Source organism: Lepidochelys kempii, chromosome 5, assembly GCF_965140285.1.
Source record: "Lepidochelys kempii isolate rLepKem1 chromosome 5, rLepKem1.hap1, whole genome shotgun sequence".
Classification (NCBI taxonomy): domain Eukaryota; kingdom Metazoa; phylum Chordata; order Testudines; family Cheloniidae; genus Lepidochelys; species Lepidochelys kempii.
This window is the reverse complement of record NC_136384.1, coordinates 24,522,673-24,547,634: the sequence shown is the minus strand read 5'-3', so window position 1 is coordinate 24,547,634 and position 24,962 is coordinate 24,522,673. Positions and strand designations below refer to the sequence as shown.

Here is a 24,962-nt window from a genome sequence, read left to right as displayed (position 1 = left end):
CAAGAGATAACTAAGCTGGCTTTATGCCATCTGAACGCTCCTCCCTGTTGGCTCCTGATTTTGACTGGCCAGACATAGTCAGATTGCAACTTCTTGGCACTGTTTGAGTGGTACCAAGTAGCTGGGTCAGAGGAGATAAGAATGTGAAGGTGATAATGGAATGGGGTGAGTATTGTGAAGTTGCATTTGAAACAAAGCAGGGAAACTTCAGTACTGAAATCTGACCAATTAAAGTGCATGTTGAATGAGGCAGACCACACTGAACTGGATAGAGCTTTCTTCTGTTGGCTAGCAAGTCATTCCACAAGATGGAATTTCTTTACTATTTCCCTCCTTATTACAAAATAATAAATTAAAAAGAACTAAGAAATGCCCTACATCAGAAGAATGCTAAAGTTACAAAATTAAGTTCTCAGAAGTCTGGAAAGGCCAAGGTTAAAGCTGCCCACACTACTTTAACTCTGTCTCCTTGAAAATATGCATTCCAAGCCAATCTTTATGGTACATGGCCACGTGCTATTTTTCCCAGAGAACACCTGCCTTACTCGGTGCAGCGGGTGGATGGCTCTCAGTGAATGAGCTAAGGAACCACGTATTGGACAGTGAGGACAGAAAATAAACATTGAACAGCTGTCTCATTCAGTGCGCTCCATCCAGATTGCAAAGTGAAGGAGGCAGAGGTCCGACAGAAAAAATGTGTTATGCTGGAATTAAAGACTGTATTGTAATGCTTGTGCACAAAACAGCAGAGTTAAGGTTTCCATAGCAACCTTGACTTTAACATTCAAGACTTCTGAGGACTTCATTTTTCAACTTTATTCTTTAGAATGGAATCTACTCCAGGCCCTTTCCTGTAGCATGTTGGATGCGATCAATCTCCATGGAAGTCCAGGAGAACTGAGAATGATCTGCACTTTGCAGGATTGGGTCCTCAGTCCGGGAGGTGAAAATTCAGAGCTTGTACCATGTGAAAAGCATTGATTTGCAGTTTTAACTACTGGATGAACAATAAAAAAATGTTTTTTCTGGGGTGAGGGGGGTGGGGTTATTGCTCATTTTTCAAGCTACTGTACCATACACTAAAGATTAGAAATGTCACAGTTTTGAATAAAGTCTTTCAGCGAATGTCCCAGTTCAGATCAATGTTTTGTTCCTGCTCAGATTAGACACCACTTCTCAGAAAGGGCAGTGTCTGTGCTGAAATTCACCAGTGATCCACAGAATCAACGATAATATGAATTAGTTATGAATTAAATATGCCACAGCTACATCTGGGTTTCTGGTGAATGGCTGACTTGCTATGTGACAGGAATCTGTTGTGAAGCAAGTTATATTGTCCAGTTGCACTAGCGGTATTGGGACAATTGCCGAAGACTACAGTGCAAAGGCATTAGTTCTAGTGAGAACTGCTTGCTGGTGATAGTCTAGCATTCCAGGACCAGCAATAGTGATTGTAGAGGAAACAGCAGGAAAATATTAATCTTCTGCTGAATGGCCACATGAGCTCACTGTCCAGAGACAAACGCCCTGGTCTTCTTCACCTATGTGAAGGAGTCAGAATAAAGCTTTCACCCAGGACAATGCACCCAGAAAAAAGGAAAAATAATAATACTAATTTAGTTCGGCTCCTAGGGGACCATAAAAAACTGTCAGAAGTAGAAGTAATTTGCATATTTTTTTCTTTCCTTCTCACCAGAATAACCTGGGGGTAAAATCCTGGTGTCAATCTGTCCTGCAGTGGCTCAAGAGCATGAGTACCAATCTCAGAGCAGACTGTTAAGAGCCATGGCATAATTAGTTGTGAGTTCTATACTTAAATTTCACCAACCAATTATCAAGTGGAAACTCCTCAGGCAGTAGAACATCCTTAATATGGAGTCACAGAGAGTCCCCTTGGGTACTCTGGTCTGTTTTGCCACCCAGGTGAGTTTGCCTTTGTCATAGATAGTCCCTTATACCATGAATCACAGCCACAGGTGCTGGAACTAGGGGTGCTGGGACACCACCTGGCTTGAAGTGGTTTCCATCATATAAAGGGTTTACAGTTTGGTTCAATGGCTCTCAACATCCCCCTACTATACAAATTGCTCCAGCTCCCCTGATCACGGCAATATTCTGGTTACTCCCATTCCCAACAGACCAATCACTTTCCACAAGTCAATTGCACTTTAGATCTCACACCAAAGACAACACTTGTAGCCAATCCTATAATAAACTAATTAAATATTTAGTTTATAGGAGAAAGGAAAAGAGAGTTATTTACAAGGTTAGAGCAGGTAAACACATATAGACACAAATTAGTTCCAAACTTGAGTTTCAAAAGGTAATAGAAACTTCTATAATAAGCAAGCTCTATATGTCATTTAGGTCTAATACAGACCAAGCACTGGGGATCTTTTGCTTATGCCTAGTAATCCTAGCCGCCCAGAGTCCAAGCAGCAGAAAGGCCCAGTTCCTTCTTGTTAGGGGGGTTTTATTTCCCCTTTACCCCCGTTCTGATTCGAGCTGTAAACTCAGCCAATGGGAGGAATTCATTTGCGAGATTCATCTTCCTGGCGGGTGGGGGACAGTAAACAACAAAATCTTTTGTCCTCTTTAATACTCCACTCTAGCCCATGATGTCGATGGGCCTTCCTTGTCAGGCACCACATAACATCTTCTGTTGGAGACCAGCATGTCACACTAGTTAATGTCTTTCTCCTGGCTGATGAGGTACACAGTTACAAAGGTTTACAGTGCAAATGCTCAAATATTGCCTTACACTATGGAATACAAATATTATAAGTGAGCTCACTTATGCAGTGATATAATATCTTAACACTTACCAGTCTTATAATTCTAATCCCTGTTTTAACAATACTAACACAGGTGTGCCAGACTGATTCAGGCTATGTACTTGTCAGCGTTCAACCGGGTCATGGGACATTGGCCTGAGCTGGAACCTGGTCAGCCAGCAACACGCCTGACACTATTGACGTCACTAGCAAAACTCTTATTGACTTTCCGGGGTCCAGGACTTCACCCCAAGGATTGAATGGACTGAACAACTCACCTACCCCTACCTGTAATGCCTTCTGATCTGGTTTGAGGCATAGGAAGTCAGCGTGGGGACGCTTGTACAGCTGCTATCTCTGGATAAATAGTGGATTTCAGTCCCCAGGGCTGTAACTCCAAACCTTTTTATTAACAACAAGGGCTAAAATCACTTACTTTGGGGTTGGGGCGGGGAGGGGAAGAAATACACTCACAGTGAATGCATGTGTGAGAGTCTGTGTGTGAAAGAAAGCGGGAAACACTGAGAATACACCTTCAAGCAGTGCTTTATTTGTAATGAAAGAGGTACCGGGGCTCAAGCAATTTTTTTACTTTCATACCTGAGGCGACAAGCCCAGAGGCGCCGGGGCTCTGAACTGCTAAGCCCAGAGGTGCCGGGGCTCAGCTCTGGCAAGCCCTGGCACAAATTAAGCACTTCCTCTAATCTTAAAAACATATTGGGATTACAGAGATCAAACTGCTTCAGCCAATGGGACTCTGTACAAAGGGCACAGCATGAGGTTGGAAATGCTAACTAAAATCTACAGTGTCAATCTAGGTGTTAAAAGAAAAGGAGGACTTGTGGCACCGTAGTGTCTCTAAGGTGCCACAAGTCCTCCTGTTCTTTTTGCGGATACAGACTAACACGGCTGCTCCTCTGAAAACTAGGTGTTAAGATGGGTAAGGACAGAACCCAACAGCCCATAGTCTGACATGGCATAAAAGCTGTCATCAAAGGTAAAGCATCCAAGTGTGAAATCTTCAATAAGCACAGGAAACAGAATGCAAAAGAACCATTGAAACCCACATGAGATTCTTGATTGATGGTGGTGGTTGATGCAGCTCTATCTGAATTAACAAAGGCTATTACTCAGATATTCATAGACTTGTAACACTATTCCTGGTACAAGTTTTAAGATATTGCAACAGAAAGTAGCAGTTTTACTATTCCTCTCAGTTTTTCACTTGTACATGAATGCAACAAAACAAAGATAAACTGAACTAGTACAATTATTTTAATCATCTTGCATGATACTGTGTTATATGTGACTGTATCTAATTGGAATAAAATGTGTTATAATACGTTGGATAATTTGAGATTGGCATACACTTTTTCTATCTCATACACACACACTCGTGTTCATTGTCACAAGATACTACAAATCTACATGTAAGGCTTTATTAAAAGAAATTAACTATATAATATTGCATTACTAAGGAACAGCATGTGACTATGTAATAAGACTAACCAGGAATAATGTGCATGCAAAAGAGGACAGAGTTCAGTTGCACCTATAATCTTAACTTAATTTCCTGACTTTTGAGTGCTTCACTTTGCAGCCTTACTGTTCTTCGAATGCAGTGAGTGATACTAATGGAAGTCTATAAGGTGTATATGTTCTACAAGTTATCGTACAGCCATTGGGTTGCACTGACAAACTGAACCTCACAAAGGAAGTCTGATGCTATTCCAAATAGAACCGTATCTCCTGACACATGGGACAGTGCCTTCCTCCTCCTCTCTTAGCCAGCTCTTTGATGGTTAACTTTACACCAGCAAGCCCTTTGAGGCCATAAATTTAATGAAGGGAAAATTTAAAAAAGGGATTGGTTGAAAGCACATTAAATGACAATCTCTATCTACTTATGAGGACTGCACTGTTCTTATTCCAAGCATATGCCACTAGATGAGTCAAAGTTTCCTTGCTTTCATCATCTGTCTTCTTCTGGACACTTTTGCTGCTGCCGGAGAGCGTGCTGGATTCACACCACAATCCCTCAGTTAGCCACTTAGGGTATGTCTACACTGCAATTAAACACCCCTGGCTGGCCCATGTCAGCGACGTGGGCTTATGGGGCTGCGAGGCTATAAAACTGAAATGTAGACGTTCAGGTTTGGATTGGAGCCTGGGTTCTGACACCAGGCAAGGGGAGGTGGGTTCCAGAACGAAAGCTCCAGCTCAAGTCCAAACATCTACACCACAGTTTTACAGTCTTGCAGCCCAAATCCCATGAGCCCAAGTCAGTTGACATGGGCCAGCCATGGGTGTTTAATGGCCGTGTGGACATACCCTTAGACTTTCCTCTGTCTTACTCCTCCTTTGCACCAAATGTCTTTTCTTATGATGTGGTGTTTGTCTTTCAAATGGCACTTTTTTTGAAGTGGATTCAGTGTTCATAAAAGGTGTCAGTCTGACATCTCTGGAAACTGAAATCCTCTAGTTATGTACTGGAGCAGTCCATGACTGCCAGGAAGAGTGCCAGTTGGGATGCTGGATGGGCTTTCTAATGAGGTCACCTGCCCACTAGGAGCTGGATGGAAACCATTAGCTAGGGGCTGCTGTGATTAGACGACAGCAAGATCTAGAAACAGTCTATTGTTATAGCGGTACCTGGAATTTGACAAACCAAGGCTACTTGGATGACATTTTAGAAGGCGATAGAAGAAAAACTGCTGCAGTATCATTTTCCTGCTCCAATCAGGTACAAACTTCAAGAGCCTCAGTGTGAGAAGAGGCAGAGGAAATTGAAAATCCAACATTGAAACAGAGTAAAAGTACAAATGTTTCAAATGTGATGGGTAACTATGGAAACAAACATTCAAACAGCATACCCCTCTAAGGGCAAGGAACAATAAAGAAAACAAGCCAGCTCTATTTGAATTTTAAAACAAAACAAAACACATATTGTCCTCCCTACCAAGCCTTGCCGTTGGCTACATAACACTATATATACGGTTAGTGCACATGCGATTGAGATAATCAGGCATCTATTTGAAAAATAAAGAGGGTTTCTTGAAATCAAGCTTCTATTTTAGATACTTCACAGTTAGCTTAAAGTCAGGGTTCAGATCTGCAGCCCTCTGTCATATCTGTAGTTTGATTAACTTAATGAAATAAAAAAATGAACAGTTGGAAAGATATAAACTAGGCCAGTGGTTCTCAACCTTTTTTGGGCTCAGGACCCATTTGTAAATGTTTATGGCCTGTTGCGATCCAGCAAATAGTCTGGGGGTAGAGGCCCTGGGGTGATTTTGGTTGGGTCCTTCCCCTCAAAGGGGGTTGGGTCCTGCCCACCACTCACCCCACAGTGACAACTCCTGCAGCTCCTGTGCTGTGGGGCTGGCTGGGCTTGGCTCTCCACTCCAGGCATTGCATCCTCTGGGATTGCAGCGCCACTCAGGTTTGGCCCTGTCTCCCTGACTAGACCAAATTTGTGTGATCTGGCTCATGGGGTTGCAGGGCCACTCACTCAAATTTGGCCTACCTGGACTCCTGTCATCATGACGGCTGGGCCAAACCTGAGTGGCGCTGGGACCCCAGAGGCTGCAGTGCCTGGAGCAGGGAGGTGAGCCCTGCCAGCTCTGTGGGACAGGAGCCACAGGAGTTGCCACACGACCCTTTGAAACATTCTGGCGACCTAATTTTGGGTTGAGCAATCCTGAGCTAGAATTCAGTTCAGAACAGTGTACTAGAGAAACCCACTTCTTGCCTAAGATACTGAAGAGGAGTCCAGTGACTGATAGCATTGAAAGCCGTACTGAATAAAAGAAATGGAGCCAGAGGCACAAAGCAGGCCATTAACTGGGGCAGTCTTGTTATTACAAAAGAATTATTATTGTTTGTATTACCCAGCATTTTGTATGTCAAGAATGAGGCCCCATTGTGCTGGGTACTGTATAAACACTTAGTAAGAGAGAGTCTTTGCCTCCAGGAACTCTAAATAAACAAGACATGCAAAGGGTAGAGGCCAAATGGATTTGCTTTACATGTATATATAACATAAAATTGTACTGTACTGGATGTGAATTGTACTGTACTGGATGTGAATTCTCTTTAATAAATTTTTTGAAGAATGTGAGTCATTGTTAAGATGTGATTCGTCTGAGTCCTTTTGTATAGTGAAGGCTATGAGTTATGCCCAGCGGCTCTAGTGCGCACAATGCAACAAGCTGCAAAGATATTCCATAGAGTGCCTAGACTGTGCTATAGTACAGGGTGTTCTGGGTAGGGATGAAGACAGCCAAACAAGGTACATGGGAGAAATGGGTTGTGACCTGAATTTTAATAAAAAAGTTGACCAGACTTGCCAAGTCTTGTGCTTTTCTTCACGTGAAAAATCAATTCCTTGTCTGCTGACAATCTAACACTATGGTGTGTATAGTTCCCAGCTGTGCCAGACACATAGGGTATCTCTATACTGCAATAAAACATCCTCAGCTGGCCCACGTCAGCTGCCTTGGGCTCGGACTGCAGGGCTATAAAATTGCAGTGTAGACATTCAGGCTTGGGCTGGAGCCCAGAGTGTGTGACCTTCTCCAGTCACAGGCTCCCAGAGCCCAGGCTCTAACCTGAGCCCAAACCTCTACACTGCAATTTTATAGCCCCACAGCCCACTCCCCATGAGCCTGAGGCAGGTGACATAGGCCAGCCATGGGTGTTTAATTGCAGTGTAGACATACCCTCAAAGGTTAACAGGGAAACTAGCTGCCTCCTCACCTGGAGCTGATTGGTGGCCCTGCAGCTGGTGGGGAGATGAAAAGGCTACAGGTGGGAAGGAAGGGGTAGCTGCAGCGAGGCTGAAGAGTCATTGAGAGCATGGGCCTTCAGCAATGGAGTGGTGAGAAGCCACCCAGGTAGCCAGATCTCCAGAGGAAGAGGATCACAGAGTGTGAGTCTGGGAAACAGCCTATTAGGGAGGCAGCGAGGAATTGGGGGTATCTGTTTTCAGTTGCTGTGGACAGGATTCTGGGATAGGAACCTGGAGGAGTGGTTGGAGCTGGGTTGGAAGCTGCTGGAGTGGTGGGGGCTGGGTTCCCCTGTCAACCCTAGCAGAGGGATTATTATCCCCTGCCGAGCAAGGGGCCTCAATCCCAAGAGATCTGAGTTTGTGGACCCTTTGCTAGGGTTACTGGCCTGCTGACTCACTAGACTCTTTACCCCTTCTCTAAGAAGGGAGAGACTATTGGTTTTGGCTGTAAGGCTGGAGTCATAACAAGGAACTACCAGGTGGGGTTAAATGGTGATTGGCTGAACAAAAAGGGAAAACTGAGGTAGATTCTCCATAACACCTGCTCAGGTGTGTGTGGGGGGGGGGGGAGGGGGGGACAGTGGAGGTGAAAGCACCCCTGGACAAGCACCAATAATGGTGTCGGCAGGAAATGGGGGTGTCCTTTTGAGTCAACACCGAACTAGTCCTCCCAGCATGATGCTGTCTTTGGACGAGTTGTAAAATGAAAGTCCTGACCACTTGTCTTCAAGACCCCAATGGTACATTTCATAAGAGTAGTGTCTTCCGCCTGGTGTCCTGGCCAAACAGCAAGTCAGATAATTGTGTTCTGCCCTCCTAAATTCCCTCTTACTGTTTCAGTGTTACGTGTACTCACCACTTGGACAATTAAATGTCAGGCACCATTCTGGATCTCTCGCTCCGCACTGAATCTCAGGGTGCTGGCTACTACGACTTCCATGTGCTCCAGAAAGATTGTCGTTTTTTCTTGAATGTGACACTGCCGCAGTCACTAACTTCTTTGTCACCTCCTGGCTCAATTGGAGTGTCCTTTGAAACTGACCAAAAAGATGCAGAAGTTGCCAAACATGGTTTCACAGCTGCACTTGGTATAAGAGCAAGGGAATTGGCAGCATGCATCTTTTGGGACACCTCTCTAGGTCCTCAGATCCAGACTATAGCTAAAACTTGCTGATTCTTTCTGGATAACATCTCTAAGTTATGGCCTTTCCTATCCATCCACATAGCTACCACTGTTGTTCGAGATGTCCTCATTTCTCAGCTAGATTACTGTGACATCCTTCTCTCTGGCCTTGACAAATGTAGTCTTGCCCAACTCATATAAACTCAGAATACTGCTGCAAAGATCACATCCCTCACCTGTCGCTTTGACTACACCACCCTCTCTTTGAATCCCTCCACTGGCTTCCACTTCTCTATCGTGTCAAACATAAGCTGTTTGTGTTTACTTTCAAGGCCCTCCACAGTCAATCCTCACCCTCCCTATCAAATTTCACTCACGGTCGATGCCCACCTCTGATTGGTCCATGGCACCAGCATCCACTCCCCACATGCTACGTTTTCAAACAAGCTCCTTTGTGCTTTCTCCCGTACTGCCCCTCATGCTTGGGAGGAACTCCCTGTAAGCATGCACAGAACTACCTTATTATCCACCTGCAGATTCCTCCTCAGAACTCCTGTTTTCCATGATGCCTACAAAAAACATGACAATGGTTAGGCTGTTGGTGTGCAGAGACGGCTAACTATCATGGTCTTGTCTCACTGATGTCTTGTACGCTCCTGTCTGTCTGAATCAGTCTGACTCATTTTTTATATTTAGATGGTAAGCTCCTTGGGAAAAGGACCATCTGTTTGTACATCGCCTAGCACAATGGGGCCTCAATCCGTGACTAGAGCTCATAGATGATACAATAATACTGCTACTAATAACAGGACAAAGTGTTTCACTTAAGTGTCAAGTCTGTTACTGCCCACTGATGGAATTTCAGTATCTTATTTAATTAACTTATATTTCAAATTCTTTTCATTGAGTGATTTTTGTTTGTTAAAATAGCATTTTTTTTCAGGCAAAGAATTCAATTTTATAGCTGCACAGACACAGTCTTGAACTTCACTGCAAAATCATTTCTGATGGCCAGACATTTTTTTTTTTTTTGGAGACAATTACACACTGTTTAATAAGCACTCAGGTATTGAGTTTGTTAGGAGAGGATGCACAGCACTCTTACTAATTTCACAAGCACTTAGCTCAGTCTGACCCCGCTCTGACTTCTGCAAGCATCCAGTTCATGCTAGACATTCTGAGAGGCTTAACACAGCATTGGTATAGAAACCACCACTCTTAAACATTTTTTTTAAATCACTTTTACTAAGATCCTCAGTTTCAGAGTAGCAGCCATGTTAATCTGTATTCGCAAAAAGAAAAGGAGTACTTGTGGCACCTTAGAGACTAACCAATTTATTTGAGCATAAGCTTTCATGAGCTACAGCTCACTTCATCAGATGAATCAAATAAATTGGTTAGTCTTTAAGGTGCCACAAGTCCTCCTTTTCTTTTTGTGGATACAGACTAACACAACTGCTACTCTGAGACTCTGAAAGACATTCTTCAGTAACTTGGGGGGAGGAGGAGTGTTCATATTCTGTGTAACATGACCCCTGTGCCCAAGTCCCCCAGAAGGGTTGTTCCTTCAAACCAGTACAAAATTCCTCTGAGCCATATTGGCTTCTGGCATAGTATCAGCAAGAAACTGAACAAAATGTATGAACATAGCATTAGTCCACAGCTTGGTTAGTGACAACAAAAAAGCTATTTTTTAAAATGTTCCAAGGTTGGCACAGAAAGCAGACGAACAAGAATAGCTGTCATATAGATACAGTGAGAAGTATAATTCTGCCGGAGCTTCAATGGGAGCAAGATCTGGCCCCAAATCTCTACGTTTTGATTTCTGATTATCCATCATTCATGGATTCCTATATGTAGCTTGCCTAAGTCTTTTGTGCTGAAGCACTACCTGAAAACATATTTTCCCTACCGCCTCCACTCCCCATCCCCGCACCTAGTGTTTGGCTTGGAAAGGAGTTAGTGCTTCTCTAAATTCTCTCCATTTTGCATGTGTTCTTTGGCTTAAACATGGGAAGAACAACACGTAGTATGTTTATAGAAGTCCAAGGCCAAAAGGGACCATTGTCAGACTAGATGATCACCTCCTGCATAGCACAGGCCACAGAACTTCCCCAAAATAATTCCAACAGCACATCTTTTAGAAAACCATCCACTCTTGATTTAAAGTTCTCAGAGATGGAGCATCCACCACCTTGGTAAAATTGTTCCAAATGTTAATTACCCTCACTGTCAAATTCCGACCTTGGTTCCGGTTGGCGTATGTCTAACTCCAACTTCCAGCCATTGGACTATTATACCTTTCTCTGCTAAATTTAAGAGCCCATTTTAAATACTTAGACTGCAATCAAGCCACCGCTTAGACTCAGAGCGCTCAATATATTTTAATTTAGCAAAGAAGGCTATCCCTTTAATCTAATCCTTTAATCATTCTCACATGGCTCCTCTTCAAACCCTCTCCAGTTTATCAACATCCTTCTTGATTTGTTGGCACCCGGACTAGACACAATATTCCAGCAGGGGTCGTACCAGTGCCAAATACAGAGATAAAATAACTTCTCTACTCCTACTTGAGATTCTCTTGTTCATGCATCCCAGGATTGCATTAGCTCGTCTGTCCACAGAGTCACATTGGGAACTCAAGACAGCTGATTATCTACCACAAACCCCAAATCTCTTTCGGAGTCACTGCTTCCCAGGATAGTCTTCCATTCTGTAAGTATGACCTACATTCTTTGTTCCTAGATGGCTACATTTACATGTAGCCATACTAAAACATATATTGTTTGCTTGCATCCAGTTTACCAGACAATTCAGATTGCTCTGAATCAGTGACCTGTCCTCTTCATTACTGACCACTCCCTAATTTTTGTATCATCTGCAAACTTTATCAGTGATTATCAGTCACTTATAAAAATCTTAAACCGTGTAGGGCCAAGAACCAATCCCCATGGAATCCCTCTGGAAACCTGTTTGACAATTCCATGTTTACAGTTACATTTTGAGACCTATCAATTAGCAAGTTTTTAATCCATTTAATTTATGCCATCTAGTTTTTTCATCAAAATGTCATGTGGTACAAAGTCAAATCCCTCACAGAAGTCTGAGTAGGTTATGTCAACAGTATTACCTTTATCAACCAAACTTGTAATCTCATCAGGAAACACAAGTTAGTTTGATAGGATCTATTTTCCATAAACCTATGTTGACTTGCATTAATTACATTACCCTCTTTTAGTTCATTATTAATGAAGTCCCATATCAGCCACTCAATTATCTTGCCTACCACTGATGACAGGCCTAGAGTTACCTTGGTCATCCTAGTTATCCTTTTAAAAAAATTAGCATAACTTTAGCTTTCTTCCAGTCTTCTGGAACTTCCCCAGGGGTTCTAAGACATAGTGGAAAAAGCAACATTAGTGGTCCAGCAAGCTCTTCAGTCAGCTCATTTAAAACTCTTGGATGCAAGTGATCTGGACTTGCTGATTTTAAAATGTTTACTTTTGGTAGCTTCTGTTTAATACCCTCCAGAGATGAGTGGAATGGAAAGAGTTTTATCTGTCCCCCACCCCCAATACAGAACAGCTATATATCATTTCTGCCTTTTTCTGCATTATTATTGATCATTCTACCACTTCCATCTAGTAATGGACTAATACTATTGTCAGGAGTCTTTTTGTTTTCAATATATTTTTAAAAAAACCTCCTTATTGTCCTTAAGTCTGCTGGTTATAGACTCCCCCCTTTTGTCCTTATCAATTTTCTACAGTCCCTAACTTCTGACTTCTATTCATCACTATCAACTTCCCCTTTCTTCCATTTGTTGTATATTAATTTGTATACTGCCTTCACTTCCCCTCTAAACCAGGTTGGATTTTTAATTATTATGGCCTTTTTTCTTTTTTCTTTGGGGGGGGGGAGGGGCATCTAATAAAATGTTCTTAAATCATTCCAGCTATCATTCACTTTTTTCTGATTAAATTCTTCCTCCCAGCTAACTTGGCTCATAATTGTTTTCAGCTTGTGAAACTGGCCTTCTTAAAGCACTAAGGACATATTACTGTTCTGGACTTCATTCTGTTTGCACATTATAAATGTAATCAAGTCATGATCACTTGTACCTAAGCTAACATTAACTTTTAGTTCAGCTCCTCTTTATCAGTTAGGAGTCTATTAAAGAATTCCCTTGTGTTGGCTGTAACGCTTCTTGAATTAAGAAACTGTCACTTCTAATGTTAAATATTCCAATGATGTTTTAGTACTGGCTTATGTCATTCAAACTGAAGTCCCCATGATCACGCAGCTTTTCCCCCCAACACTTTATAGATAGGTCCATAGGAAGGCAGTTATCCTTTTCCCTATTATGATTTGGTGGTCTATAGCAGACACCAACCAACTCCATTTTGGGCTTTCCGTGTTAGGACATTGATACATAAGCATTCAAATGACTTTCTTCTGAATGATCAGTGATTCAGAAATAGGGAATGCCATTTTTGACAGACGGCCTCTCCCTTCCCCTTTTGCCCACTTGATCCTTCCTTCATAAACAGGTTTTTAACCACTGATTTTGGTCATTCCTATTGTGCAAATCATCCCACCAGGTTTCAGTAATACCAACTAGACTGAAATTATACTCATCAATGAGCAATTCTATTTCCTCTTGTTTGTTACCCAGGCTCCTAGCATTGGTGTATAGGCAACTCAGTAATTCCTTTTCTTCTTGTCCTTTTGGTTCCTTGATTAATTTTGTTTCAAATTTTCTTGTTCTGAATGCTCATATCATCCCTCTTTTTACCCTCCCCTCTTGCTATTAGGTTACCCCCATCCTGACTACTCTAGCTAGCCTTCCCTGAGGAATTTGGTCCCTCTTCTATGGCGCTAGAGGCCATCCAAACTATACAGCCCCCCTCTGCATGGAAATTAGAACAAATGTTCCACAAAATCAAAACTCTCCTTCGTACACCACTTACCTAGCCAGAAGTTCATGTCCAGAATCTTCAAATATCCTTTAGTCTTAGTTTCAGCCAGAATTCTTTGTTTTATAGTGTGTGGGCTTTTGTTTGTTTGTTTTGTTTTTTGACATGCAACTCAAGAGATCTTAGATTCAGTCTCTTTTATTCTCTTTGTAAAGGTGTGGGCAGTCCCTGCACGCTCCCTTGTGGCTCAGTGTGGCACTGCCGGTGTGTTCCACCTTAATTTCCCCAAGTGGAGCAGCAATAGATTCATCTTAATAGCCCAGGAAAAGGAAAAGCCAAAACACATTAACCAAATGCCAGGTCACCTTTTAATAAGGTTTCAGGACAGCAGTCCTACAACAACCACTTCATCAGCACGGTGGCTCGGAGCTCCCAAATAACATTCCCAAACCCAAGTCTGAGTCAGCTACCTGAAAGAAAAACCACCACATACTACAGCCTTCTACCTCATCTCTCTCCTTAGCTTCCTGTTCCTGTATTTAAATAGCTTAGCGGCAGGCTGGAGTCTACAGCCTGTCCTTTAAAGGGGTAGTACACTTTTTCTCCCATACATTTTCATACTCGTATATTACTATTTATTGAATCTTCCACTAGCCATAATGCATTTAAAAAAAACCTCAAAAGGCCATTTGTTCTGGTAGCTTCAGGGAGGCCAATTATTCTAGCACTTATTATTTGATTCTCTAGAATCTCCACTTTATTGTTTACAGTGTTCTCCTTGAGAGAGGCTGTATGGTGATGTGCTCTACTGGCACTTTCTACTTCTGCTCTTTTGGTCTCAGCAGTATCAAAAAGGCTGAACAGGTCAATCACCTGTGAGACTGGGGTGAAATCCTCGCCCCATCAAAATCTGTTTTTCAGCAGAGCCAGAATTTCACCCTCAGATTGTCAAAATTGGCATCTAGAAGTTCAGTTGCAATATGGATACTATTAACATTTGGCACTGTCTTCAAGGAGAATTTCCTTTAGTAGACTCGCTGATAAAACGTATTACTCCTGATACATTGTCTACAGTGTTGCACCTGAGGCAAAGATGACAAGCATGTAATTTTTCCCCCATCTTCCCATCTCTCTGGGTTTCTCTTAGCTTCTGTATTAATTTAGATAGAATACATGGACCCAAAGAGCTAACGGTGTTAACATGACCCTGTCACTGTCCAGCATTAAACAGTGTTAAACAAGGTTTGAGGTTTGATATACAGAGACCATAACCTGCTTATTATTATGGCCATCACATCATCAAAAATCCTTCTTAACCTTTTATTAAAGATACAGAAAAGAGGAAAAACAGTTAAAGCTTTTGAAATGTAAAGTATTAAGTACAGTTTTCATTTTAACATCCTTGTTCCCTTTCTGTCTAGCTAGAGAGATACTTTTACAAGTGAAATCCCCTTTTGTTAAGTCTTTTTATATGGTAACTGTTTTTTTTTGGGGAAAAGAAAAAGGTAGGCTGGAACTGTTGTGTTTGTTGGCTTTGCTGTTCAGTCAATTCCATTCCCTAGCCTAGAGGATAAAAGACAAATGCACACAAGGGAAAAGACGAGAACAGCAAAGATAGAAGCTGCAGCTTCTATCTCTGGTATTGACTTTCTCTTGCAACCTCACGGCTGAAAAAACACAGGCCAGGTACACAGTTTTATCAGCCACTCCATAACCCAGCAAACTTGTACCAGTGTCGGGCTGTTTAGGGCATTGCTTCCAGTTGCAATTTCTGGTCATGGGCAGTGTTGCAAAATATATAGTCTTGGCTGGCTAAACCAAACATATTAAACAGGAAAAAGAATAAAGTGGGGAAGGAAAATGACATAGTGTGATTGAGTGACAGTCTCGCATCTTTTTAGCTATCTATAAACCAAAAGGGATACATACAGGAAATGGAAGGAGGGGCATGTCACCCAGGAAGCATACATGGGAATAGCACAAGCATGGGAATAGCAACATCAGGAAAGCCAAGGCAAAGGAGTTACAGCTGGCAAGGAATGTTAGAGACAACAAGAAGGGGCTCTACAAATGTGAGACAAAGATCAGAGATGGTGTGGGTCCGCTGCTCAATGGAGAAGGTGAGCTGGTAACAGAAGCTAATAAGAAGGCAGAGCTGCCCAATGCCTACTTTGCTTCAGTCTTCTCACAAAAAATTACTGGACGACTAGCAAAGTTACCATAGACAATAAAAGGGAAGGGAGGCAGATTGGGATAAGTAAAAAATGTCAGATCTTCTGAACAATTTGAATGAATTCAAATCAGCAGGGCCTGATGGTGTTCACTCCAGGGTACTAAAGGAATTAGCCAAAGAAATCTCAGAGCCACTGGCAATAATATTTGCAAACTCATAGATGACAGAGGTCCCAGAAGACTGGAGAAGGGCTAACATAGTGCCCATCTCTAAAAAGAAGGAGCCAGGAAACTATAGACTGGTCAGCCTGACTTCAGTATCTGGGAAGCTACTAGAGCAATGTATAAACATGCAATTTGTGAATACATGGAGGAGGAAGGGGTAATCACTAGCAGTCAGCATGAATTTACTAAGAAATCATGCCAAACCAGCTTGATTTCCTTCTATGACAGGATTGGGGGAATGTGGTGGATATAATATGCCTGGACTTCAGCAAGGCTTTTGGCACAGTCCCATGTGTCATGCTGGTAAGTAAGCTGGAGAAATGTGGGCTCGGCGGAACTACCATTAGGTAGATACATAATTGGTTAAACAACTGCAAACAAAAAGTAACTATTAATTGAATGATGTCAGATTGGAGGGAGGTCTCAAGTTGGGTTCCACAAGGATTTGTCCTGGATCCAGTGTTTAACCTCTTTAATAAAGACCTGGATGTAGGAATAGAGAGCATACTGATCAGATTAGCAGATGACACAAAGCTAGGGGAGTTGCTGCTTGTCAAACACTCTGGAGGATACAGCTAAAGTTCAGAGAGATCTTGATTAAATTGGAGAACTGGGTGGTAGATAACAAAATGAAATTCAACAAAGACAAATGTAAGGTGCTACACTTAGGGAAGAAAAACCAAATGCACTAATATAGATGTGGGGGATAACTGGCTTGGCAGCAGCACTGCTGCGAACAATCTGAGTTGTGGTGGATCACAATCTCGGCATGAGTCAACAATGCGATGCTGTTGTAAAAAGCCCCAAATGCAATTTTAGGTTGCATAGCATGCAAATCAGGGGACGTGATAGCACTGTTCTACTTGGCGCTGGTTAGGCCTCAGCTAGAGTACTATGCCCAGTTTCGGCCAACAATGTATAGAAAGGATGTAGAAAACCTGGAAAGAATCCATAAGTGAGTGACAAAGATGATCAAAGGGATGAAATACAAGCCATATGAGAAAAGGCTGAAGAAACTGTGTGTTTAGTTTGGAAAAGAGGATATTAAGTGGGGACATGATAGTGGTCTTCAAATACTTGAAAGGTGGACATAAAAAAGATGGATAAAAGTTGTTCTCTTGCCAAAAAGGGTAGGCAAGAGGCAATGAGTTCAAACTACAGCATAGCAGATTTAGATTAAATTTCAGGAAAAACGTCCTTACTGTATGAACAGTAGGAACCGACGGCCTAGGGAGGTTGTGGAAGCTCCATCACTGGAGATTTCCAAAAAGAGGCTGGATAATCACCTGTCTAACTCTGGGAGGAGGTTAGACAAGATGACCCTTGTGGTCCCTTCTAACCCTATAATTTTATCCCAGGTGGTATTTGGGATTTAGCCTGAGGTGGTGATGTCATCTGGCTCCCTCTCTCTGCCCTGACCTTGTCAGGACACTTCTCAGGATTAGGATGAAGAAGGTACAATGGCCTCATGTTCAATTGCAGAATCTGGTGCGGGCTGGCAGCCATGATGATGATTCCTCTTCTCTCCTCTCACAGTCAACTAGCATTTACCTCCCCCTACTAATCTTCTTTCCAAAAATCTTTTTTCTTGTAAGGACCCCAAAAAAGGAAGTGATGGGTGGAATAGCCCATCCCCTCATTACCTTGTCCACCAATAGGCTTAATTTCTGACACAACAGTTTTGGTTCATTGATTTCTAGTCCCACACATCTTTTATCACAGTCCTGGAGTTCCAAATTGACTTCTTTTTTTTTTTTTGTCTCCCTTCCGCACCTTTCCCCATCAATATTTATTGTTAGGGGTTATTGTAACAGTTGACAAACTTTTATGCACTTTCCCACAGTCAGTTCACAGATGGGGTAAATTTGTAGGCCTAACTATTAAAAATGTCATCACAGTGATACAATTCCATTTTTCAAAAGACAAATGCAAAATTATTTGGTTCCCAAGTCTGTTAAATGGACCATGTCATGGTTCCCTGCAGCCTGGTCTCCAGGAAATCAACAGATTAACAAGTTGTTTCAGATGGAAACTGCCAATTCAGCTAAGCTTCGTGTTAAACCAATGTTTTGTAAGAGCTTGTTTTAAAAAGATAATGAAACCAGCTGTATTTCAAACATGAACCTCCTTTTGTGGCTTGTAGCTGGGGGAGAGAGAACCCTGCATGTGTCTTTTTGACTATAAAGTCAAGTGGATTTTTTTTTCTTTTTTTTTAAAAGCCAAATGCTAGTTTTCTTCCACATATGCCAAAATATCTGTAAAATGCAGGGGCTACGTACTGAACTAAGAAAATAAATGAAGCACAATTACCTTTGAATATGCAAGAGGGTGAATCCTAGTGGTCTCTGTCCTTGATTAATCTCCATCAGTTAGCAACTTTTCTCTCTGTACAGCAGAGATCCTGGCAAGCTGCATCTACATAAAATGCTTCAGAGTAAAGGTCCAAGGAGGAGCATGAAGAACAGTCACGTGAAACAGTTCTGGTTAGCAGTTGCAAAATACATAGATGCAATGGGCAAAATAAGGATGTATCAGAGCACTGATTCTCCTCACCGTCTAATAATGCGGCTATAGAGAACATATGGTCTCAAATGAAACTGATTTAAAACCAAATTGCAAAATAGAAAGTGGAACAAACTCATTTTATGGAAAATATTCTGCAGATCACAATAATATTGAGCAGAACAAAGATTTCTACATATATTTGCAGAGAGTTAGGAGTTGATACAGAACATTTCTTTGACATCATAAAGTAGATTCCTTATTTATTAAAAATATAATTGGCTGATGTGGCATGCACTGTTCTTCCCATATGTTTTCAATAATATATAAACTGAAATCATGAGATACATGGAAAACAAAAAAGAAATACAATACCATGGAAACTGAACATAAAAAAAATCACATGGATACAACAGTTTTAAAACAATTATTGATAGACTTTGTTTGAGATTTCTAACCTGTATAAATCTTTGTTACACTGTCCCAATAGAGTACAGCTCATCTTTGTTTGAATTTTTTTTGATGTTTCAGTTAAAACAAAACTTCTTCCCAGTGTTCAGGAGTTGGATGAACAAAGATCATTTAATTATACTAGTGCCCTAAATGGCCTTTCTGAAACTAAATTAACCAGTTTACCTACAAATATCAAACAATGACTTCAGAAAGATTTGTAAACAAGCTTCAAAAGTCTGTTTAAAAGTGAAAAGAAACAAAGGTTTACTAACCATAAAGGGAAGAGTTTTATACTGCATGACATGAGTGACTTAATCACTGCACCTGATCTAGACAAACTTTACAGAGATTGTGGGGTTTTTTGTCTGTTTATGATGATGGCCTGAAGTCAGGATTAGTCTACCTGGCATTAAAAAACAACCAAACTTCTAATACTGGAGATTCCTGTAAAAAATATATACTTATCATGTACGTCAACTGATGTACACTCCTGTTTACATGTAACTGCTCACTAAGTTGTTATGGAGGCACAGGTCAGGACAACATCTAGCTAAGTTTGAGGCACACATTCCCCAGTTAAACAGGAGGCTTAGATCTTTATTTTGTTAAGAACCTCATTGAAATGGAAATAAAAAATGAATCTGAGAATGTAAAGGGTGAGCACTATTTGACTTTTTAATTGGTAGTTTGATGGAAATTAAGTTGATACAGAGAGAATAAGATTTCCAAAATCACCCCTTTTTGAAGTTATTTCACCTTTTAAAAAACATCTGTTCTGGGATCTGTGCCCTGCTCCACATTTTGCTACTCGGGTACTAATTAATACAGTACTCGTTATAAATATGTAGTGTTTGTCTGTGGTGTGATTTGTTAAACCTTTTCCATAAGGGAAAAGAAATGCACCAATACGGATGTGACTGAGACCATGTCTAAACCACACAGTTAAGTCAACGTAAGTTACATTGACAATCATAAGGTGCTGTAATTACATCGCTTGTGCATGTTCACACAATGCTCCTTGTTTTGGTACAGCACATCCATAATTTGTGCTCTAGCACCAGCAGAGAGAGCAGTACACTGGAGGTAGCTATCCCACTGTGCAAATTGCCACCTTCTCCTGCTAGGAGTTCTGGTAATGGATCACAGTGCATTGTGGGGGTGTGATCACTACCCCCATTATGGAGTTTTCTCCATCCCATAATTCCAAGGGCTTCAGACTGTGTTTTGCACCGTTTTCCAGCTGCCCCTGTAACCTTTGCACCCACCATCTCTGCTTGAAAGCATGGATCCTGCACTGCTCCCCAGTCGTGTGATGAACATTATGAATACAAGACAACTGATCCACTGAACAGGAATCTATGCTGCCTGCCCTGTTGTGTGCCACGGAAAGAAACAATTCAAGATTATTGTTGGCATTTCCAGGACAGCTGCACAAGGTGGACCGTCGCTATTGGGCTCAGGAAACAAGCACCAAGTGGTGGGATCAGATTATGATGCAGGTATGGGATGACAAGTAGTGGCTGCAGTACTTTTGTATGTTCAAAGCCACCTTTCTTGAACTGTATGCGGAGCTCACACCTGCCCTGTGGTGCAAGGACACCAAAATGAGAGCAGCCCTAATGGTGGCAAAGCAAGTGGTGATAATTATGTGGAAGCTGACAACTCTAGACTGCTTCTGGTCAGTTGCAAATTGATTTGGAGTTGGGAAGTCCACCATGGGGGTTGCAGTGATGCAAGTGGGCCGGGCCATTAATCTCCTCCTGCTACAAAGGACTGTGATGCTGGGCAATGCGCAGGAAATAGCGGCTGGCTTTGCAGCAATGGCATTCCCTAACTACGTCAGGGCAATAGATGGCACGCATATCCCAATTTTAGCCCCAGACCATCGTGCGAGAACATCAACAGACAGGGCTGCTTCTCTATGGTATTGCAGGATCTGGGGGATCACCGGGATTGTTTCACTGACATCAGTGCGGCGTGGTTGATGCAGGATACGTGCATCTTCAGGAACATGGCCTCTACAGAAAGCTGCATGCAGGGACTGACTTTTAAGACCAAAAGATTCCAATAGGAGATGTGGAAATGCCCATAAAGATCCTGGGAGACCCAGCCTACCCCTTACTCCTGTGGCTCATGAAGCCTTACACCAGCAGGAAGGAGCACTTCAACAACAGGTTTAGCAGGTGCAGAATGACCATAGAATGTTCATCTGGCAGATTACAGGGTTGCTGGCACTGCCTTTTCGACAGTTTAGACCTCAATAAGGAAAATATTCCCTTGGTCATAGCAGCATGCTGTGCTCTGTATAACACTTGTAAGACAAGGGGCAAAAGTTTCTCCAGGGGTGGAGCATAGAGGTGGATAACCTGGCATCTGATTTTGAGCAGCCAGACTCCAGGGCTATTAGAGGGGCTCAACAGGGGGCCCTTCAAATCAGGGAGGCTTTGAAGCAGCATTTTGACAATGAGCCCCAGTAATGTGTCTCTTTGTAATGAATTGAGCTAGGCATTGTTTACTTGCCACCTTGAATAACCCTGGTAATAATTCCTGCCTGAGCGTTAACTGTAGTCTGTAAATGTATGAATTTCTGTTGCAACCACCCTGTGTAGGACACAAATAAAGAATCACTGTCTGTGTAAGACTAAATTATTATTAAACAGCAATACATGATTAACATTTCTTACAAGGGACATGACAATGAGCAGCACTCTCTGAAGTATCTCACAGCTGCCTGTAAGTCCAGCTGTCATTATGGAAAATGTCCCTGGGGTGGAGTGCAAGGGGTACTGTGATGGGCCAGGAATGTGTCTGGGGAGGGGCAAGGAAGGCAGTTTTACAGTCAAGCACATATGCTCCACCTGCAGCATAATTAGAGACCTCAGCATCTCTGTTCCTCCATGAGCTTTATTGTCCACTCCTGCCCATCTCCTCTCCTAGCTCACCACTTCTAGTTGCTCATTTATTGTCTCTCTCCATGCTCAGTGCTAGCTATCTGCCCAATCTGATGATTGCAGCAATTCACGAAACATATCCTCTCTAACTCTTCCTTGTTCGCCTCCTCTGATGGAGGTGCTCCACTGGTGTGTAGGAGCTGGCCCTCAGGGCCACATCTGCAGAAGCAAAAGAAATAGTCAGATTTGTGTGGAAGCAGGGAGACCTGGATTTAATTCTTTGCTCTGCTACATAGTACCTGTGTGATGTTGGGCACCTTGCTCAAGGCTGGGTGAACTTGCATTCTGGTACCCCTAGCCCCCATGGGTGTGGCACCCCACATTGGCTCCCCACCATCCCTTCCCCCCAACCACTGCACTGTGCCCCTTCACCCCTAATGCCTGCTCCCCCTCCGGTACCCCTAATACCTAAACCCCTTCACTCCCTTCTGACCCCTCCTGTGCCCCTAATCCCTGAACTGTGCCCCCTTCACCTCAACCCCTGCACTCCCCTCCTGCGCCCCTAACCCCTGCACTGTGCATACCCCCTTCACCCCAACACCTGCCCCCTCCTGTGCTCCAACCCCTGCACCTAACCCTTACATCCCTCCACGTGGGCAAACTGACCTGGATGCACAGGGAAGCTAGCATTGCTGCTAGCTCCCCCACTGGACTGCTGCCCTCCTTGTTACTAAAATAAATACATAAAATAAATCCTGGCTCCCCACTTACCCCCAACGTTCAGAACTTAAAGGGCAAACATAAAGAATTCTACACTTATCTTTCTAAAAACTCCCACGGGTTAGGATCTCCATAGTGTCAATCCTGTAATGGGCCTGCCCTGGGTCATAGGACTGCACTGTCCCTACAGACACCAAAGAGGGAGAGTGGCTCAGATTTAAAAATGTTATTAAAGCTAATGTTAAAATTATCTTATACACAGGTTAAGAAAAGAGTGTCTGTACATCAGGCTGCAATGCTTCCATTATCCCAAAGTACAAAACCTGGTATAAAGGTCATAAAATCCATAGAGTACTACATCATGGGGGGAACCATGGAAGCACCTTCAATAGAAAGGGGCCCTGCTCCCCGAGCCCCCTGTCTTGAGGATCCCTGCTCCCCCAAGCCCCTGTACCCCCAATTCTGTGTTGTCGCTCCCCCTTCCGCTGAGTCTCCCCATTTCCCCCCATCCCCGTGCCGAGGGCCCCTGCTCCCCCTTCCGCTGAGTCTCCCCGTTTCCCCCCATCCCCGTGCCGAGGGGCCCGCTCCCCCTTCCGCTGAGTCTCCCCGTTTCCCCCCATCCCCGTGCCGAGGGGACCTGCTCCCCCTTCCGCTGAGTCTCCCCGTTTCCCCCCATCCCCGTGCCGAGGGGACCTGCTCCCCCTTCCGCTGAGTCTCCCCGTTTCCCCCCATCCCCGTGCCGAGGGGACCTGCTCCCCCTTCCGCTGAGTCTCCCCGTTTCCCCCCATCCCCGTGCCGAGGGGCCCGCTCCCCCTTCCGCTGAGTCTCCCCGTGTCCCCCCATCCCCGTGCCGAGGGGACCTGCTCCCCCTTCCGCTGAGTCTCCCCGTTTCCCCCCATCCCCGTGCCGAGGGGACCTGCTCCCCCTTCCGCTGAGTCTCCCCGTGTCCCCCCATCCCCGTGCCGAGGGGACCTGCTCCCCCTTCCGCTGAGTCTCCCCGTGTCCCCCCATCCCCGTGCCGAGGGGACCTGCTCCCCCTTCCGCTGAGTCTCCCCGTTTCCCCCCATCCCCGTGCCGAGGGCCCCGCTCCCCCTTCCGCTGAGTCTCCCCGTTTCCCCCATCCCCGTGCCGAGGGGCCCTGCTCCCCCTTCCGCTGAGTCTCCCCGTTTCCCCCCATCCCCGTGCCGAGGGGCCCTGCTCCCCCTTCCGCTGAGTCTCCCCGTTTCCCCCCATCCCCGTGCCGAGGGGACCTGCTCCCCCTTCCGCTGAGTCTCCCCGTTTCCCCCCATCCCCGTGCCGAGGGGCCCGCTCCCCCTTCCGCTGAGTCTCCCCGTGTCCCCCCATCCCCGTGCCGAGGGGACCTGCTCCCCCTTCCGCTGAGTCTCCCCGTTTCCCCCCATCCCCGTGCCGAGGGGACCTGCTCCCCCTTCCGCTGAGTCTCCCCGTGTCCCCCCATCCCCGTGCCGAGGGGACCTGCTCCCCCTTCCGCTGAGTCTCCCCGTTTCCCCCCATCCCCGTGCCGAGGGGACCTGCTCCCCCTTCCGCTGAGTCTCCCCGTTTCCCCCCATCCCCGTGCCGAGGGGACCTGCTCCCCCTTCCGCTGAGTCTCCCCGTTTCCCCCCATCCCCGTGCCGAGGGGCCCGCTCCCCCTTCCGCTGAGTCTCCCCGTGTCCCCCCATCCCCGTGCCGAGGGGACCTGCTCCCCCTTCCGCTGAGTCTCCCCGTTTCCCCCCATCCCCGTGCCGAGGGGACCTGCTCCCCCTTCCGCTGAGTCTCCCCGTGTCCCCCCATCCCCGTGCCGAGGGGACCTGCTCCCCCTTCCGCTGAGTCTCCCCGTGTCCCCCCATCCCCGTGCCGAGGGGACCTGCTCCCCCTTCCGCTGAGTCTCCCCGTTTCCCCCCATCCCCGTGCCGAGGGCCCCGCTCCCCCTTCCGCTGAGTCTCCCCGTTTCCCCCATCCCCGTGCCGAGGGGCCCTGCTCCCCCTTCCGCTGAGTCTCCCCGTTTCCCCCCATCCCCGTGCCGAGGGGCCCTGCTCCCCCTTCCGCTGAGTCTCCCCGTTTCCCCCCATCCCCGTGCCGAGGGGACCTGCTCCCCCTTCCGCTGAGTCTCCCCGTTTCCCCCCATCCCCGTGCCGAGGGCCCCGCTCCCCCTTCCGCTGAGTCTCCCCGTTTCCCCCATCCCCGTGCCGAGGGGCCCTGCTCCCCCTTCCGCTGAGTCTCCCCGTTTCCCCCCATCCCCGTGCCGAGGGGCCCTGCTCCCCCTTCCGCTGAGTCTCCCCGTTTCCCCCCATCCCCGTGCCGAGGGGACCTGCTCCCCCTTCCGCTGAGTCTCCCCGTTTCCCCCCATCCCCGTGCCGAGGGCCCTGCCCGCTCCTGGCGGGGGGCGGGGACCGCGCG

At 44.9% G+C, this 24,962-nt stretch overlaps 1 long non-coding RNA gene across 2 annotated transcripts in view; it reads right to left on the bottom strand.

Annotated features, from left to right (window-relative positions):
* The window catches only part of LOC140911194 (uncharacterized), a 46,161-nt gene extending 27,666 nt beyond the window's left edge, over positions 1-18,495 (bottom strand). Inside the window, exons 1-3 of one of the 2 annotated variants that reach the window (XR_012158861.2) lie at positions 18,310-18,495; positions 9,205-9,255; positions 8,420-8,600 (exon numbers count right to left, since the gene is read on the bottom strand). This is a non-coding gene — a long non-coding RNA (uncharacterized LOC140911194). Of the gene's footprint in view, positions 1-8,419; positions 8,601-9,204; positions 9,256-13,656; positions 14,083-18,309 lie in introns of those variants that run through there. The other variant, XR_012158860.2, reaches the window with a different exon arrangement.
* Between the last annotated feature and the right edge of the window lie 6,467 nt (positions 18,496-24,962).